The 17,251-nt window shown below is 41.0% G+C and overlaps 2 long non-coding RNA genes across 2 annotated transcripts in view; one reads left to right on the top strand and one right to left on the bottom strand.

The window, feature by feature from the left end:
- The window catches only part of LOC146407173 (uncharacterized), a 50,069-nt gene that overhangs the window by 17,743 nt on the left and 15,075 nt on the right, over positions 1-17,251 (top strand). The gene's annotated exons all lie outside the window — the stretch shown is intronic.
- LOC146407172 (uncharacterized) overlaps positions 13,666-17,251 on the bottom strand; it is a 74,362-nt gene continuing 70,776 nt past the window's right edge. The window contains exon 3 of the long non-coding RNA XR_014826031.1: positions 13,666-16,169. This is a non-coding gene — a long non-coding RNA (uncharacterized LOC146407172). The remainder of the gene's footprint in view (positions 16,170-17,251) is intronic.

Raw genomic sequence — 17,251 nt, 5'->3', positions numbered from 1 at the left:
CCTTTCCCTAAGTCACGAGGGCTAGAAAAATCCTAATAGGAAGGAAGGAAGAAAGAAAAAATATAAGGAAAAAAATTAAGGAAAAAAGACTAATGAAAAATCTTAGTCTTCTTTCTTCCTTCCTTAGTCACATCCAATTAGTCATCCATACCTGTGATTCATAAATCAATGGTTCTCAAACTTGACCACAGACTGAAATCAACTGGGGAACTTTACAACTATTGTAAACCCCAGACATTCTGATTCAACTGATTTGGGCTGCGTCTGGGGGCATCAGAATTGTTTAATCTCCCAAGGTGATTCAATGAACAGCTGATTTTAGCACTCGAAGTATGTATACCTCCATCCACACTTCCCCTGCCCCAGCATTGGTTTTATCTTCTCTTCCTGTATTCTCCTAGGCTCCCTATACTAGCATCCTGTCCCCACTTTTTATTACTCGCCATCCATCCTTCATGATGAAATTCAAAGTGATCTCAACAAAGCATAGATCTGACAAGGCCATTTACCACATTAAATCTGGTCATGGCTTCCTATTGCTCTTCAAGAAAGGTCCCAGATCCACCTTCTCTTTATTGTACCTGCTAAGCTCCTTCCCACACAGCCATGGCTCCATCCTTTGCTTCTTCTGCAGCCCTGCCTAGACTGCAAAGTCTTCCTTATCCTATAGGATTAAATTTAGATGTCATTTCTCTCTGAGGTCTTCCCCATCTGATTCCATCCTCATGGAATCAACTGCTCCCTCCTCTGTGCTCCTAAAAGCACAAAGCTATTAAAACACTTTTAATTTTGTATTAATATCAGCTTTGCTAGACTGTGATCTCACTGAAGGCAGGGAATATTTTGTTCATTTTTTTCCACTGAGGATGTCGCACATAATACAACAGAATTATTCTAAGAATTAAATCATAATAATTACTAAAAAATAAACAAATACAGTGATAAAACATTGTTATTTTATATGTGGCTTGCTTTGACTTTTTTTTTCTTCCTTTAAGGAGGATAGCTCCACTCGCGTGAGAGATTTCTAAAATTGTATTCCGTGGTTGGGAACCAGAGAGAAAGAGCTTGCTTCTGGGCATCTGTATAAATTGGAGTGATCTGGAGAAAGTGAATTAGCCTTTTGACACTACAGTGTTCTATTCTGTAAAATGAAAACAATATAATAATAATACTTCACAGGATTTAACGAGATAATGGATGTAAGATATTAATTTAATATCTGGCACACAGTAATTATTCAACAAACTTTTTTTCTTCTCCATGAAGCCTTCCTTGCCTCACTGATGCCTCTCTTTTCCTTACTTGTTTGTATTTATTTCCTCAATAAATGTTAACTGAAGGCCCAATATATGATATACACATCTCTATAATACGTCACATAAAGCAGTAGAAAACCAGCAGAAAGCCTTGCATTCAAGGAGCTAACTTTCTAGTGTGGAGAGAGAGAAAAACTGCAAACAAGTAAGATACATAGAATCAAAGACGATGGTTAGCACTGTGGAGACATAAAGCAAGGGAGAGGGACAGAAAATGATGGGGTAGGGTTACACCTTTAAGTAGAGGTGTCACCTACTTTGAAACCCCTCTGAAAGAAGTTGTACTTAGGTGAAGACCTAAAGAAGGTGGAAAATCAGCCATGGAGATGTCTGCAGGACAGAATTCCAGGCAAGAGGAAGAGCAAGGAGGCCAGTGGGACTGGAGCAGAGTACATGGGGGTGGGGTGAAGTGAAGTGAGTGACAAGTTCAGAAGGGAAACCTGAGGCCAGATGGAGCAGGGTCTATTAGTTGTTTTAAGGACTTCGGCTTTTACTTATAGTGAGCTAAGAAGCTTTTGGAAAGTGATACTGGGGGAACTGATAGGTTTTTCAGGATAACCTTGGACAACAGACTGAAGGCAAGTTTATAAGCTAAACGCAAAGGAAGGGAGACCACACTGTAATGTGATGAGAGGTGACGGAGGCTTGTACCAGGCCGGTGACCATGGAGATGGTGAGGAGTTGCTGAATACAGGATGTATTTTGAAGGTAACTCAAACTAGATTATCTTATAAGATTGCGTGTAGGGTATGAGTGGAATTGGAGGTTTTGTTCTAAGCAATGCAAAAGATGGAGCTTCCAGAACTGAGACTGTGGAGCCCACCACAGGAGTGGACTTGATGGGAAAATATGGGAAGTTTAATTTTAAAATGACAAGTCTGAGACATACAAGGAGAGATATCAAGTGCCCTTCTTGTACAGACCAATCTGAGGGTCAGAGAAATGGTCCAGAATGGAAGGAAAAAAGAGCTTGTGTGCAGATGATGTCAGAAGCAATGAGAGGGAATGAGATCACCCAGGGGGTGGATGCAGACAGAGAAGAGAGGCGGTCTAAGGATTGTGTTAGGAGAAAACTCCAACATCAAGGTTGATGAACAGATGTCAGCTAAGAGACTAAGAAACAGCTGGCAACGAGGAGCCAGCAAAACCAGGAGAGTGGACATGATGTCTTAGAAGTCAAGTGAAGAAAATGTTTTGGGAGAGGGAGGTGATGAAATGTATCGTGTGTTGCTACAAGGTCATGGAGCTCAGAACAAGGGCTGATAACTGACTGCTTGGTGCAGTCCTGCGGACATCAATGACGACCTTGATAAGAACAATTTTGATGGAGAGGTGGGAGGTGAAAGCTTGATTAGAGGTGATGGAGGGAAAAACAGGTGGAGAGTCTATTCACTCACACTGGTGAGTTGTACAAGTTACTGAGCTTCAAATTCTTCACTCTTCCCTTCCTCCTTCCTTTACTTATCCCTTCTCTCTCTCCCTTCTTTTCATCCCTTTTTCCTTATTTTTCCTAATCTGTAAATTTATCTCATTATATATATATTTCATGAGAATCTTACACTGTCTAATTTGTAAAGCATAGTAACATGTGACATGTCCTTAATAAAACAGTCCCTTCCTGGCCTTTTAGGATCCAAGGTCTTGTGCCTTCAGTGACTGGGGTAGGATCTGCACAAGTAGGTGCCCATTAAATGCTCACTGATGGGGATGAAGTAGGTCCACCATCCTCCTTCTGGCCCAGGTACCTGGTCATTTGTTTTCATCAAACAGGAAAGCATCCTTGTTAAAGGTGAGAAAGAAAAGCTGGAGGCCCCCACTGGCTTTTCAGGAAAGAAGGCTTTTGGCTCAGCACTCCATGGAGCTTCTGACTGTAAATAAGAATTGCAATTCTGCTTGGAAATGGCAGTAGAAGGTCTGAGAATAAGTGCACTCTGTCCAGGGCAGCCTCCTGTGGAAGTGATTTCCGGAGCAGAGTGCCAAAGTGCTTTCGTAAATGCCTCTGGCTCACCCCCTTCCCTATCTCCTGCCCTTGTATATGCAACATTTATAAAAATAAACATTTGCAGGAGGCATTTGCGGAGAGGCCAAGGTGGAGCACCCAGCAAAAGAAACAGAGACACCAGAGAACTTAGAACTCCCAAGAAGAATATTAGTGGTTAGAGGAGGGAACAGAAGAACCCGTCCATGTTAGGGAGGGTGGTGGGCGGAGAGTGTCAGCCCTCCAGCTAGGTCTTCGCTCAGCTTCTCCTCTTACTCACTGTCTTGTACCTTGCCCTCTTTTACACTAGAATGCATGATTCTTGACAGAAAGGATCACTTTCTACTCATTTTTGAATTTGGCTTAGTTACCCAGAATAGGATGTTTATTAGGCAACCACTTGGTGCCAGGAACTCTGCTACTACATCCATAGCTACCATGCATTAGACTGTCCCAAAATGCAATAAGCATCCCTTCATCCTTAAAAGTTGGTACTGCATTTGCTCCACTCAGGTTACCAAAAATGCCACCTCCTCATAGAATTCACTTCTTTCCCCTTCATACTTCCTACCTCTTCTGAGTCCCCTCACTTACAACTCTGAAATAGCAGCTTCTTGAAAGCAGGACTTCACTGCCTAGAACAGGGCCTGGCATATAGTAGGTGTTCAGTTAATATGAACACGTGATTACCACTCATTTCATGGTCATTTTAACCAAATATTTCCTGTCTGTCTCCAGTGCGAGACTGAATTTTTTGATGGAAGAAAAGCCATTTTCTTCTCAATTCTCCATTTTCTGGCACTTAGAAGGTACTCAGTAAAGGTTAATGGGATAAACAAACATACAACCAAACCTGTCTCATTTTTTATGACTCTTTTAAATTATTCTCTACTTTATTAAATAAATATGTATGTTATCAAATGTGGAATAAAGCTGAAAACAGATTAAAAAAGGCATATAGGATAGGGGCGGATTAACTGTCATATTTATTTATTATTATTTGGGGTTAACAGATGCAAACTATTACATTTAGAATGGACAGACAATAAGGTCCTACTGTACACACAGGGGACAAGATCCAATCTCCTGGGCTAGACCATGATGGAAAATAATATTAAAAAAAAGAATATATATGAATAAGTCATTTTGCTGTACAGCCAGAAACTGGTACAACATTGTAAATCAACTCTCATAAAAAAAGAAAAACATTAAAGCTAAGAAAATGGGAAAAATAAAATAAGGGAGCTATAATTCTCATCTTTATTATTATCAGCAACAAATACTTGCCACAATGTTCACCAATTTAAAAGTGTTTACTAAGCACCTACTACGTGCTGACACCACGCAAACACTGTAGAAAAGTGGAGATTAAACATATATATATATAGTCTCTACTAGATTTTGAAGAATTCAAAGGCTAGTGCTGAGATAAGGTTACTAATGGGAGCTATGGAAAAACACAGTCCAACACAGACTGATGTCATCAGAGAAAAACTCCCAGAGGAAAGACCAGTAAAGCTAAAGTAAGTTGAAATAAATCATGTATTCAAGGGATAAGTATTCTGGGATTGGGAAAGGAGTCCAGAATGGGGCGAGGAGGGGAAGACGTTTGCTCAGGCATAGGGGACAGTATTTATCACAGCATAAAAGGAATGGAGTAAAAGGACATTCAGGAAAGTGATGGAAGTTCAAAAAGGCCAAAAAAGTTAAGGTGCCAGCGGGCAGGGGCAGCAGGAGGAGAGCCAGCCCAGTACAGTGTTGAGGAAGGCACGCCAAGGAGGGTTCTGTATTTACAAATTGCTCAGAGAGGAGTTCAGACTGCCTTTTCTCAATGCTGAATCCTGTGTTGTTGTTGTTGTTTTCTTTCTTTTTTCTTTCTTGTTTTTAGAGGCACATCTGCAGCATACGGAAGTGCCCAGGCTCAGGGTAGAATCGGAGTTGCAGCTGCTGGCCTACGCCACAGCCACAGCAATGCAGGATCTGAACCACATGTGTGACCTACACCACAACTCATGGCAATGCCCGATCTTTAACCCACTGAGTGAGGCCAGGGATCGAACCTGCATCCTCATGGATCCTAGTTAGGTTTGCTACGGCTGAGCCACAATGGGAAGAACTCCCTGAATCCTGTACTTTCTCACCATTGATTTTCAGAAACACACAGAGGCATGCAGACCGTAAGTAATCCACTGGAAAGACTAGTAAACTGATGACTGGAGAATCTGTCAGATGAAAATCTCTGGTTGCTAGATGACCTGGACCTAAATCCCCAATCTGCACAGTCTCAAATCCAAAACCAGGAATAGAAATTAGATAACATCTCTTGTTCTAATTATAAGTGACTGGGAATGGATGTCTGGGGTCGGTGCTTTGAGAAGGGTTATGTGGTCCACCTGCCTCTAGAGGAAAGAGAGCTAGGGTGGATTCCGGCTGTCTGCCGTGGGTGGGTGAGGGGAGAGTGCAATCCCACCTGTCATGTATCTGGCATTTCCTCTACCACATTGTGCAACTTCTCACTTACACCACAGAGACCTCTATTTCTTGGTGAATTCTTTCTAAATGATTATAATCCTTCATTTACCTCTTTTCCTTGTTTGAACATTTCCTTACCATGACACATCCCAGAGATTTCCTAGAAATCCAGAAAAATGCTAGCACGGGCCAGTCCGACTGATGATTGCGAAATTCTCCACATTTAAAAATGGTTCGTTTGAATCAGGCAAACCAGACGGAACTCGTACTACTGCCGTCTTCCCACCCCAGATTTCTGAACTAAAGGGAATTTGGATGGTCCAAACACAAATGTGTTAACAGTGATTACCATCTCCAGAGCACTGTATGTTCATTGTCATAGGAAACACTGTAATTAACCAAGACTTAAATACTGCAAAACATATAGAAGCTAAGATGTCAACCCTTGTAAAGTAGGCTATTGGGACTTCTGTGGAAGATACTTCTCATATATTTCCTTATTTGTCATGTTGATAGCACATTTCATTTAGCAAGTATTCCAGTAAATATGTATTAAATAAAGGGATGCACTTGTTGATGAAATAAATAGGTAATAGATGAAGGCAGAAATGAAAGACTCTTCTCTAGTTATAATTAAGCTTTTTGAGGAAAGGACCCAAACATTTTGCATCTTCATGCTTCCAGAGGGCTTATCATGGTGTGTGACACATGGTGGTTTCTCAGTAGATATCTATACTCTGGATCAAATTCTATAAGTACAAAACACAGACACACACACTCTACAGATCCCATCCAGACACTTGTTACTCAGAATAGATTAAATGACACATTTCAATGTTTGTTTTGTATCATTTTCAGGATTCAGGCTTCTTTAAAAATGGTTCATGAGTGGTTTTGATGCAGAGAAGTGAAGAATCACCCAGAGCTACGTGAGAGCAGGGACTAGGTTTATTATGCATCTTTGATTTTCCCAAGGATAGTGCAACTTAATGTCCAGCACAGTGTGAGGTTTACTGATTGAATGAAAGAACTCTCAGGGGCAAGTTCTTATCGGATATAATGACTGTCACACTGGCGACATTTCAAATCAAGTCATGCTCCCACCTAGGGTCAAACTGTATACCACAGGGTTTTCTCCTCCAACATGTCTCTGGAAGTTAGGAGAGAGTGCCTCAAGCTCTGTGGAACTATGGGTCCAGCACACCCTGCTGAGACCACATTTAAAAAGTGTGCTACTGGTGTTGTTAATGCAAATCTCTGACCTTAATGGGACTGATCTCCGATCAGGTTCCTTGGAAACAGACTGGCAGCGAATTGCATGTTCATAAGTTTAATAGAAAGTGCTTTGGGGAGATACTCCCATGGAGGAGTGAAGGTGCTAGAACTAGGCAGAGGGAGGCACTGGGCTGTGAGCTACAAGAGGGGCCTCAGCAGATCCCATTGGGCACTCTGGAGCGAGGATCTCCCTTCAGTCGCTCCACATGAGGCAAGTGGGCCAGGCCAGTCATTGAATGTGGGCTGACCCTGAGACCCTGGATGAGGAATCTTGCTTCCACAGAGGACAACTGGTAGCTGGAGAGCTGACAGTGACCAGCAATCTCAACATCTGGGCACATGAGTCCTTTAGTCCTAATGGAGGCTACCTGCAGGTACACCCCGGCATCCAACACACCAATTATCTACAACCAGCATCTCTACAGAATTCATAGTTTGGAGAAGGTGCAGTGTGTTGTAGTTAACCATAGGCTTTGGGGTAAGGAATAACAAATCTGAATCATGCCTCTTCCTTTTACTAGCTGTATGAGCTGTGTAAGAAATTTGATTGTTTCAAACTTCAGATTTCCCTTTACAAAATGGTGACTGACGATTTCTGGCTCCCAAGAAGTAATATATACAAAGCACCTCTGCCTCCTCACCCTTCCTCCTTAAAGGTTATGTAACATCAGTTTAATATTCATTCGTCAAACATGTTTTGGTTGGTTTGACCCATTATGTATCTGTAAAATAAAAATGACTTGGGGGTGGGTACAGTTGCATCCCCTGAGGATATTCTCAAGATGGGTGCCTTTTATAAAAAGTACATTATAAAAGCATAATAAAAACTAATTTACAAACATAATAAAAGCATTATGTTTTAAAAACGTAGTAAGAAGTCATTGAAGGAAACAATATAAAATAAACAATTATTTGTCTGACAACTATTTGAATGCCTACACCCTGTGCCAAGCCTGTTTTTGGTGTGCTTGGAATTCATCCATGAACAAAGCAGATGAAGCTCTTCTCTCTCTCAGAGCACATCTTCTAAAAGGCATTTGTGTATAATATATACATGTATATATTAAATAAATATATACACAAATGCCTTTTCTTTATTTACTTAAGCATAGACAGGTGAATAGCTAGACAAACATCTTGGAAAGTTACACGTGCTATGGGGAAAAACAAAGAACTGTGAGGAAGGATGCAAGTTGCATTTGAAAATAGGAGGGTCAGGAGTTCTCATCATGGCACAGCAGAAACAAATCCGACTAGGAACCATGAGGTTTCAGGTTCAATCCCTGGCTTTGCTCAGTTGGCTAAGGATCCAGCGCTGCTGTGAGCTATGGTGTAGGTCACAGACACAGCTCATATCTGGTATTGCTGTGGCTGTGGTATAGGCTGGCAGCTGTGGCTCTGATTAGACCCCTAGCCTGAGAACCTCTATATGCTGCAGGTACGGCCGTATAAAGACAAAAGAAGGAAGGAAGGAAGGAAGGAAGGAAGGAAGGAAGGAAGGAGAGAGAGAGAGAGAGAGAAAGAGAGAAAGAGAGAAAGAGAGAGAGAGAGAGAAAGAGAGAAAGAGAGAAAGAGAGAAAGAGAGAAAGAGAGAAAGAGAGAAAGAGAGAAAGAGAGAAAGAAAGAAAGAGAGAAAGAAAGAAAGAAAGAAAGAAAGAAAGAAAGAAAGAAAGAAAGAAAGAAAGAAAGAAAGAAAGAAAAGGCAAGGCAATAGTAAGCTTCATTGAAAAAAAAATGAAAATGGCCTTTGAGGGTTGAGGAGGATGTGGTGTGGCAGCTAGCTCAGCAGAAAATTATTTCAAATAGGGATAACAACCTGTGCAAATGTCCTGGGGCAGAAGCACACCTGTCATATCTGAGGAGCAGCAAGGAATCAGACTGGGTGACATGCAGAGAAAAACAACCAAGGTGTGGCACCTTGACGGTCCTAGCCTTGGCCTCCAGGGCCTCCCCTGCCCAGCCCATTCCTGAACCTCTGCTCAGATGGAGTAGCCCCCTGCCGTTTTATGTCCCTCTTCACTTTTCACTCCCCACATAGAACAGTAAACACATACCATGGCATTTTACTCTGGGTATCCTCTTTCTCTATAGAAACCACAACCATGAATTCAGTCTGAAAAAAAAAATCACTAGGATAGAATAAAACACACACAGACACATACAAAGTCTAGGTTTCAAACAAGCCTGGAACTGTTACCTCAAATGAGCTTCCATGGGAAAACTCAGTGCCAGGTCTTCTTCTTGTTTCAGACTATCAGTGGCAGTCACTAAAAGAAATGGATCTCTTACCTTTCTACAACTTCAATGTTTTGTCCTGGAGGGGAATTTATAAAATAGAAAAAAAACAGTAATTTGTGGTAATAAATAATGCTGCCTCTCAAACTTCTTCCCCTATCGTCTGGATTTTGGATTGAAAATTTTGGTAGATGCACTTGCACAGTGTGGTTCCTGTTGTTCAGATTCATACTCAAAATTCAGCTTTAACATCCCAAAAAGATTTCTCAGAATCTTGCAGAGAAAACTCTGTGAGATTAAAATCTTAACTTACATATCTTCTAGGATCTCCCTTCTGAGTCCTCATGAGGAAGGGAATTCTAGATCCTTTGCCCATATCAGGAGGAGATACATACTATCAAGCCCCTGAGTCAGAATGTCATAATCCAGATCTTTGCTGATCATAGCTTGGTGTATATAATAACATTCAATTCCCTTGGAAGACATGAATGGTGCTTCCATATTTTTGATGAACTACTCAAAGAACTTTTTTTTTTTTTTGCTCTGATTTTTACCCCTGGTATCTCTAAAAATAGCTTTGGCTGTGTGACCAAATGATTGTGAATTTTGGTCAAGACACTGAAAATATCTCAAACTCTTTTTTTTTTTTTTTGGTCTTTTGTCCTTTTAGGGCTGCTCTCATGGCATATGTAGGTTCCCAGGCTAAGGGTGGAATCGAAGCTTCAGCTTCTGGCTTACGCCACAGCCAGAGCAACACAGGATCTGAGCCATGTCTGTGACATACACTACAGCTCATGGCAACACCAGATCCTCAACCCACTGAGCAAGGTCAGGGATCAAACCAACATCCTCATGGATACTAGTCAGGTTTGTTAACCACTGAGCCTTGACAGAAACTCCTCAAACTCTTATCTTATTTGAAAAAAAAAGAGTCCTATGCCTAGAAAAAGAGGACAAGGATTTAAAGATTTGGTTCCTGCCTATGCTAATTATTAATTCTGTGACTTGAGGAAAGACATTTAAACTTTCATGCTATTCTCAAAGTCCATGATTTTCTTTTCTGTGGAAAGACTCATTTGTGCCATATATTAGATTCCAGATAGAAGTGATATAATATGGTATTTGTCTTTCTCTTTCTGACTTACTTCACTCAATATGAGAATCTCTAGTACCATCTGTGTTGCTGCAAATGGCACTATGTCATTGTTTTTTATGGCTGAGTAGTATTCTATTGTGTATATATACTACATCTTCCTAATCCAATCATCTGCTGATGGACATTTGGGTTGTTTCCATGTCCTGGCTATTGTGAACAGGGCTGCAATGAACATGTGGGTACATGTGTCTTTTTCAAGGAAAGTTTTGTCCAGATATATGCCCAAGAGTGGGATTGCAGGGACATACATTCTATGTACAGTTTTCTAATGTATCTCCATACTGATCTCCATAGTGGTTCTTCCATTTCCACCAACAGTGCAGGAGAGTTCCCTTTTCTCCACATCCTCTCCAGCATTTGCTATTTGTGGACTTATTAATGATGGCCATTTTGACTGGAGTGAGGTGTTATCTCGTGGTAGTTTTGATTTGCATTTCTCTAATAATCAGTGATATTGAGCATTTTTTCATGTGCTTATTGGCCATCTGTATATCTTCCTTGGAGAAATGTTTATTCAGGTCTTATAGTTGCCAAGGAGAAGGGGGAAGGAGTGGGATGGATGGGGTGCTTGGGGTTCATAGATGCAGACTATTGCCTTTGGAATGGATTAGCAATGAGATCCTGCTGTGTAGCACTGGTAATACATCTGGTCATTTATGATGGACATGATAATGTGAGAAAAAAGAATGTAACATGTATGTGTAACTGGGTCACCATGCTGTACAGTAGAAAATTGACAGAACACTGTAAACCAGTTATAATGGAAAAAAATAAAAATCATAATAAATAAATAATAAAATAAAGACTTTCATGCTGAAACTTCCTCATCTGAGTGAATACCTCACAATCATGGCACTACATGAGTTTTGTAGAATAGCTATGACATGATGTTGCAATAAAAGAGGCACGGGTATCTGTTGCTGGGGACCACTGATGGCTGATCTCTGCTGTCAAGTTCTATGATATCTAAAGAGGCAACTTACATTTTCCTAACCCATTAAAAAAAATCCAAAGGCACTCATATACACATTTTCTTATTCTGCTAATAGGATAGGTGTTTTGTCTTATAGGATTAACTCTTCTGAAGCTCAAATTTATGGTCATACGGCTTTTGAATCATCATCCTATTTTTCTCTAAGTATATGTTAATAATTAAGAACAGCTTCCAGGCCAGAAAGTTTCCAGACTTTTTCACTCACTAGCTGCATCCTTGGGCAAATTCCTTTACTTCTCTAATCCCAGATTCTGCAAAGTAGCAGTAATAGTAGTACTTTTTCATAGAATGCTGATTAGATTTAATGAAATAATGCATACGCTTGTTTTAGAATGGTGTCTAGCACATAGTGCTTAAAGCTGATTATTACTAATATTATTGTTGTTGTCAGTATTATGATAGAACTACATTTTTTAAGGTAGACATTGGGAAACAGCCTGTCAAGGAAAATGGCTCTATGGGGTCATAAAAGTTGTAACTTCAACATGACTATTTTGCTCACAGATATATATATATAATGGTAAAATAGCCATATCAATACATTATTCTGATCTGTATGTTGAAGAGACGGTGCAAGGAGAGGATAGCAGAGAACTGAACCAACAGGCTTAACTGAGAATCCACTGTAATTAAAGTGCTGGGCTAAGAATAGAATTGAAGTATTTGGATTCTAATCAATATATACTTAAGGGAGAGGACTTTCAAGTGGGATGCTAAAAGAACTCTCTGCTAGCAACACACACATTTCTTCCTCCAATCCTGCTAACAAAACACACTCCTAGAAACAACTAGAAACCTCTGGATCCAGGTTACTTTTATTTGCTACTCCCAGTTTGTCATGACCTCATTATAACATGATGTGTCCCCCCCGCCACCCCGCAAAAGGTTAAGGTGAGAAAAGCTTGAGATTTATGCAGGTACTTTGTGTTGATGCAGAACCTCATGGAATTTATAATCTCAGCTCTGCCACTGACATTAGCTGTGTGACCTTGAGAAAATTCTTAACATCTCTTAATATTCATTCCTCCAATCTGATGTGGTAATTAAATGAGACAACTGGAATTAATGTCTTTTGATTACCTACCACACACCAGGCGAAGTGAGAGGTACAGAGACACCTTTACAAGGAGTCTAATCATAGCAGGTATTGTGGGGTAAGGTCTACCTCCACAAGTCAAGGGCAACATAAGGACAAGGATGGGAAGCGTTAAATGGTCAGATTCAGAGCAAGGTAGACAATTCAGGCACCAGATGAAAGTCTGGCTTCACACATGGCAAGTTAGAGCCAGAAGGCAGTGATGACTTCAATAGATGAGAACCCAGGGTGAGGGGCTCCAGCCCAAATTTGTGTTCCCATATCATACTGCTATCACCTCCACAGAGCCTAAGAATGGAGTGTTAGAGGAGAAGAACTGAAAGATGCCTTGGAAACGTAAGTCTCCTCAATTTAGAGCCAGGAGTTCTGAGCCCCATGGAGAAAAATGGACTTATATTAGATAGTAGTGGATAGTGGCTGAATTCGAATTCTCGTTCAAGTCCTTGTACTCAGACCGCAGGCTTTCCCATACCCACTCCCACCTTCTGCAGAAAACCTACAGGCTGGAATATTCTGAAGGAGGCATCTGCTCCTGAAGGTTTTCTGAGTATAGACCAGGGGTCAGCCTGTGCAGGTTGTAAGCTCCCTGTTTGTGGTTGGCCAAGCCCCAGGTTGGCTCCATGTATCTCTCAAGAAGCAATTCCCATGAAGTATCTCACAAAAATGTAGTGGAAAAGAATGAGGTCTCTTATTAAATCTGTGTTAGGCTTGCTGCCTACTGTCCTATCTTGGCCAGTTCATCATCTTCCTCAGTTTCTTGGCTCTTATACTAAGGTAAAGGTGTCGGGCTTGGGGATACAGAGGGCTCCAGAAGCCTGACACCAAGGTGAACACTCACCCCCATGCTTTTCTCACTTTGAGCATATATCAGCTGCGTGTCCCCTGGCCAGAGCTGCTGAGAGACAAGCCATTCTGCTCCTTGGCCAGGTAGTGAAAGAACCACAACCAATAGCAGCATCTGGAAATGTGTAATCAGAATTGGCACAACTGCAGGGGGAATGCAATGCAGAATATTAAATTATTTCTGCAATTGTGCGTCTGTCTTTAAAAGGGAAAAAATAATCACACACAATGTTTCACATTTCAATTTTAAAAGAGGGAGGCTCAATTTTTAACATCAAATACATAGTTCAGGCAGTTGGGTTTATAATTTATTTTCATGTGCTTATTTATTTATTTATGGTTAGCTGAGTTCCAAAACAGATCAGAAGCAAAAGATTTGTAATTTTTTTTTCTTTTCCAAGTTTGGTCAGGCCAAAACTTTTGAGTGGCTTATCATTGTGCTGGAAATTTGGGGGACATATAAAAGAGAAAGTGTGATCTCTGGCATCAAGGTCTCAATCACATCAAACAAAAATGGAGTAATGATGATGTGTAATGTTATGGTTTATCAACATATTATCTCATGCTGTAACCTAATTCAATTTTTTCAAATGACACTGTGAGCAAATAGTTTTTTTTCCTAGTGTATTCATGATGAAACTGATATGAGAAAGGAAAGATGGTCTAATGAGGTTCATCTGGCTGGTAGCTGGGAGAAGTCAACTTAGAATTTCAGAACGTTTGAATCTGAACTCAAATCCTTGACTGACCAGTGTGGGCACTAAGAAAGAAGAGAGGGAAAAGGCTGAACTAGTTTAGGAAGGCTTTATGGAAGAGATGACATATGGACTGGTATGAAAGATGAGTAAGAAGAGTTTGGTGTTAGAACTTTAGAAAGACACAGGAACATAACGGAGGATGTCCTGTCCTGTCACAAAATATATTAACCTAGTTATTGCATATCTACTTGGTGCTGAATATCTCCTGAAACTTGGCTACTTGGCTTGTTTCCTAGAAACAGTGGTCCTGCTGATGGCTTTGTTGTTACAAAGTCCAGCTATCACCTCTCCCCAGGTGAAGATCTGGCTTTGGTCATGACCTCCATTGGATCCACCATGGTTATAGTCATAAGAACTTAAGCTATGCTAGGACCCACAAAGCCTCTGGCTTCATGGACAGGCTGCATGGTTCACCTCTGAGGTAATGCCCACAGGGAGGACTGTGGCCAATGGCAAACAAAAGGTTGCAAGGGTTCCAGGACATAAATGCCTTTTCCCCATTTTTCCATTCTACCTCTGACAGGCTAGTCTGAGACTTACTGGTTTCATGTGGAACTTCTCTGAAGAGTTCCTAAATGACCAAGCAACCAGCTGTACTTTTGTGACAGGCTGTAACAAAAATGCTAACATATTACCCTATAGTGATTTCCCTTGAAGTACCTACCCTGCTCGCTTCTAGAATATCAAACTCTCCTGACTTTTCTTGTTCTTCCTGCTCATAGCTTCTCAGTCTTCTTTGCTAGAGTCTCCTCATTAGAACTTCTGAACATTGAAATGCCCAGGTTTCAGTCTTTGGAACTTTTTTCATCCAGACCCAATACTTTTTATGAAGGCACAGGGGCTATTCCTATTGCTGATGAATCGTAAACCTATTTCTTCAGCCCAGATCTGTTTTCTAGACTTCAGATTTGTGTATTCAGGCAACTGCCTGATCAGTATCCTCATATGGATGTCCGATCAGCATCACAAATTTAACAGGACTAAAACCAAACTATCTGTCTTTTCCACATACATTCCGCAAACAAATCTCTCCTGCGCTTTCCCCATCTCAGAAAATAACCACTCTAACCTGCTGACTGTGGCATCATTTTTGACACTTTTTTTCTCACTGCTTCTCCCTCCTCCATCTCCCTGGCTAATCCATCAGCTAATATGGGATCAATTCTCTTTTCCTTCTGCAGCTTCAATTCTGCAGAATGGTCCAAGGTGCCATTTTTTCTCCTTGAATTATTATAGTAGCTTCCTAACGGGTCTATTCGCTGCCACTCTGCCCCGCTATTTTCAACTTAGCTAACTGAGTGGTGCTTTTAGAACATAAATCATATGACATCTCTCCTCAGCTTAAAAAACATTTTAAATTTATTTTCCATCCTACACAGTCCTCAAAATGACCTACAAAGCTCTCTTTGATCAGCCTCCCCAAGACTTCAATATCCCTTTCTCTCTCCACAACAGTTTCCTGGGCCTCCTTGATCATCCTCAAAAATGCCCCCTGGCTTTCATCTCAGGGCCTTTGCACTTGCCATTCCTCGGTGAGGGGGAACATACCCTAGATACATGCCTGGCTCACTTCCCCACCTCCTCAGCGCTCTTCTCAAAAGATCTCTTCTCAACAAGGAGCTTCCTGACCAACCCACTTAACATTACCATAGCATCCTTCCTTCCTTTTTTGGCTTTGTTTTTTCTGTATGACACTTTTCCCATCTGCTATATATTTTACTTGTTTATATAGTTTATTATCTATTCACACCCTAATAGTAAGCACCATGAGTCAAGGGCCCTCCCTCACTCTCACAGTCCCAGCTCTGTAAGGAAAATGCTTGATAGACAGTAGAGGAATAAGCAAGTACTTACTGACCCGGGGGGCTCTGTGATCATCCTCCCTTTGGGATCAGGTTTTCCCACCTGCTAAGGTCATGACAAGGGTGTAGAAAAGTGCCTTCAGGGCCATCATGTGTGACGTAGAGCCCAGGCAGAAGCTGCATCTCTCATGTGTAAAAAACTATACCACATCCTCTGCAACATGACCACAACTCTCACCACCTAGGAGGGAACAAAAGCACTGACATGGGCATTGCCTACAGCCTCACAGACTTCCCAAACCGTGCTCTAGTGTGCTGGATGCCCTGAATTACAGAGTGCCATTTGGGCATGCACAAGGAAATGAGCAATAGTTGGGAAAGGCTTTAATTTTTCATTTGCGCCAAGTCTTAATGTGGTATTGCAATAAGCAAAGATGAAATGGAGGGGAGCCTTCTATGTGAGAAAAAAATAAATAAAAGGACTATTCCCATGGGAAGCCAGGACCTGGCAGGGATGGATCTGGGAAGCCATGGCTGAGTTGTGGGCTTTTATTCAGGTTCTAAGGGCAGCGTTATGGGTGGGCCCCGGGATGAACAAAGGCCTCATAGAGCCGGGTACTGGGCACCAGTTTGTGAGAGGATCACAATCCAAAATTAAGCATCTATTGCCCCTGTTTGTATCCCAGAAGTCTATTCATTCTGAGGGAAAAAAAACCCAAAAACAAAGACAAAAAAAAAAAAAATATGTATATAGGGAGAAAAGGAAAAACAAAACACAACAAAATATATGTTTGAGAGAAGTGAACATGTGTTGGTTAGGGAAGGAGGGCAAAAGCAAGCTCTACCACTTCTATGTTGTTCTGCTGTTGTTGCTCTACTACTATTACTATTTGACAATTCATGGCTGCATTGAACTGAGGATTCTTATGGGAGTGGCCTTCAACAACTACTGATGCATCTGGGCTTTCTTGTATCACATGAGTGTATAGAGAAATGTACTTGTAATTTACTGATCATAGCTTTCATCCCCTTCTCCTTTAAAGGTTGGGAAAGTTAATGCGGTCTCCACAGGACAAACAATTTATACCACAAAATCCATTGTGTGGCTCTCCTAGTGAGTTGATGTGGCTGTCTTTTAAAAAATAACTTATCCTAAAAATTCACAGATAAATAAAGGATCCCTCTCCATAACATACAAAGAACCAGAAAAATCAATAAAAATAAGACAAAAATGGACAAAGGTTGTGAAGAGGTAGTTCACAAAAGAGAAAAACTTAATGGCCAACAATAGCCTACAACTTAGGAAAATATGCTCTACCTCAC

The sequence above is a fragment of the Sus scrofa genome, chromosome 1 (assembly GCF_054392235.1).
Source record: "Sus scrofa isolate SSC_HxYL_T2T_F1_AM1 chromosome 1, Sscrofa_HxYL_maternal_Yorkshire_Landrace_v2.0, whole genome shotgun sequence".
Classification (NCBI taxonomy): Eukaryota; Metazoa; Chordata; class Mammalia; order Artiodactyla; family Suidae; genus Sus; species Sus scrofa.
This window is presented reverse-complemented; position numbering and strand designations above follow the sequence as displayed.